Source organism: Otolemur garnettii, unplaced genomic scaffold (genome assembly GCF_000181295.1).
Source record: "Otolemur garnettii isolate 467f Iridium unplaced genomic scaffold, OtoGar3 scaffold00022, whole genome shotgun sequence".
In the NCBI taxonomy this organism is placed as follows: Eukaryota; Metazoa; Chordata; class Mammalia; order Primates; family Galagidae; genus Otolemur; species Otolemur garnettii.
The window spans coordinates 14,075,483-14,078,575 of NW_003852417.1; positions in this window are offsets into that span (position 1 = coordinate 14,075,483).

The window sequence follows — 3,093 nt, forward strand, 5'->3', positions numbered from 1 at the left end:
GAAGTTGCCAAAACCACTGTTGTCTAAGGCCTAGGGCTTTTTATTCAAAGTGGACTTCAGACATCTGGCTTGGTGCCAAAGAGGAGACCACCTCCCTCAGGCTCATCCTTATTTAGAAGAAACAGCATTTCTCCCCCGGGTCAATCCTCAGACACAGTTTAATCTAAAGAGAGCAACGTGGGAAGGAAAAAAAGATGAGAGAAACCAATAAATAGTAAAAACATGGAGCAGGAAAAGACAGGCGTGGATGCACAATGCTTTTTTTGTGCCTGTTAAATGAACTCTGGTGCGGCTGAGTACAGAGAATTACCCTATTTATATATTGAAAGGAATTTTAAATATGCATAGGCAGGGAGAGGGGCTCCACAGAGATTGACATGCAAAACACAGCGTGGTCTGTGCAGATCCTCTCCTCTCTCTCAGCACCATTAGCAAGTTTCTTGCACCAATTTCTGGAAAGTTCCTTCTGAAACTCACCAGCCATCCTTCTACTTACTCAGCATTTCTGTCTTAGAAAAGCAATCCTATTGTTAAAAAGGAATGGGCCTTCTTCACTTGCAAAACACCTTGCAAACATATTCACACTTTTACCCTGAAGCACACATGTCCAGCCGGCCCTCTCACACACACAGAGGATACATACTCGTCTCTACCAGCACCTTCACTTCCACACACAATCTCCTGACTGCTTGGCATTGGGGTTACAGAAAAACAATGTAGGTCCATAACCTGCATGGGAAAAGGACATCTCGCTCCATCACGTGGGAAGACAGAAGGGGATTAGATGACATGAGAAATTTGCCATTGGTCCACTGAACACAATCACCTTGGGAACATGTAAAAGACAGAAAACTGACCATCTTTCCTCATTAATACACCTCACCCCACATTTAAAAAGCAATGCACAAATCTTTACTTCCTCACCAAAGCCCTCCCACTCACCATCCCCACCTCTAACTGGCTTCACAGAAGGGAAAAGATTAGATCAACACTCCCAAACCAAAGTCCTGGAAGAAAAAGAAATCACTGAATACTAAGAAGCCCTTTGTCAGTCTTACTTTTCTCCCCACCTCCCACGTCTCCCAGGCACATGAAGGCCCCACCACTCCTTCCTTAGGAGGTCGGCTACTCTGCACTGGTCACTGACACATGCATCACTCTGGGAAAGCCACCATTCTCTGGTTGTTTCCAGGGGACTATAGTTTCAACATTATCAAATTTGCAGATGGTCACACTTTCAGCATTTTATAACAAGCTTCATTAAAGAATGCAAATACATCAAAGAAAGGAAAGAGGAGGATGGACAAAACGTTGGGAGCCCGTGTGCATCTCCGTGTTCGCATACCGTGTGTCACTATCGGTTCCCGAGGCAGGAAGAGATGCTGGATGCTCTAGCTGTCTGCTGTCATCTCCCACCCAGGACCCAGAAGGAAGCCATCGGCCGACCTGCTGGCCTGCTTCCAGGCCCCATCACACGCTGCAGTTCGCCTGGCTCACACCTGTTCATTCTTTAAGTTTAGCGTCACTTCCTCTAGAAATCAATCCCAGATGCTTCCTATCTGCATTTGAACGACTGGAGTTTAGAGGGAGCAAAACATGAGGGTACATGACGAATTCCATACTGAGACGTGGGGTTAGTGGTTTCTGTATAAAATCCATGGGTGACACCTGATGAAGGGTTGGCCTGGAACCAGGGGCAGAAGTGACTGGGCAGCCTCTAGCACATGATCCGGCCTGAAGGCACTGGCCTAGGGAGGTCTTGAACCAGCCACCAAGCAGAGGGGAGATGCCACTTTAAGAGCAAGAGATGAATTCACACCTCTGCTTGGAGAGTTTCAGGCAGACCCAGATTTGTGAGGGCAGGACAGTATGAATCATCCTGGCGGTAATTACCTTAAAGTAACATCTTCACTGAGAAGCCAGGGAAGTGCTTACATCCACATTAGCTTTCAGGCAATCAAAGACCAGGAGAAAAACAAAAGCCTGGAAATGGTATTAACGTGTGAAAAACACTTAAAAAGAAACACAGAGATCTTGAGAACAAGCTAGAGGAATGTCTCACCAGGCTGTCTACAATTCACAGCTCCAACCCAGCACTGGCTTGTAGATGTTAAAACAAAGGTGCCAGCTTCCTCGGGGCTTAGCACCTGGACACTGCCTGCTTTCCACTGTGGCTCCTGTCCTGGAAACAGCTCTCCTGTGCGTTTCCTCAATGTGGGTTTACAGGTGAGAGGCTGAGGAGCCCAGGGCCCAGGTCTCCATCCAGCCCCGATTATTCTTAATGGACCAAAGATGACCTTACATCCATCTTATTGATCTTTGCAGCCTTCCTTGAAGTGATTTGGGCCAGGATGGCAGTATAAGGGGTCTATTCCCCAGTGAGGGGAGTTTAGTAAAACATAAAGCCACAACCAGATCAGGTGGAAAGAAGCCCCGTGTGCGTTTTCCACATGTGTGTCATCTGTAGACTCTCGCAGGCATCTGCTTCTGGTGGTGCCATCAGGGCCTGCTTGCCCTGTCCTCTGCAGGTGGCTTGCCCTGATGTCTGATGCTGCTTACTTCCCACGGTGCAGACTGAGGACTACCTCTCTCCACGGCTGACAGTAAGCTCACACCATCCAGACATGAGAGTCCACGCAAGCCAGCAGCAGCCCTCCTGATCCCTTCCTCAGCCTCACGACCAGGTACTATGTGCTGGGAGACACCATCCTTGACACACCACAGTAACCAACACTGTCCTAGATAAGAGCCCCATCCTGTCTTATCAGAATATTTAGTTTCATGACTTTAATTCATTCTCCCTCCACACCTTTTAACATACAGAAAGCAGAGGGATCTTTCTACAGTGCCTGTCTGACTGTGCCATTCCACCATTAGAAACACGTGGGGCTCAGCACCTGTAGCTCTGCAGCTAGGGTGCCAGCCACATACATGGGGCTGGCGGAATAGACCCCTTATGCCACCATTCTGGCCAAAATCAGTTCAAGGAAGGCAGCCCAGGGCCTGCCAAACAGCAATGACAATTATAAAAAAAAAAAAAAATAGCCAGGCGTTGTGGCAGGCACCTGTAGTCCCAGCTACTGGGGAGGCTGA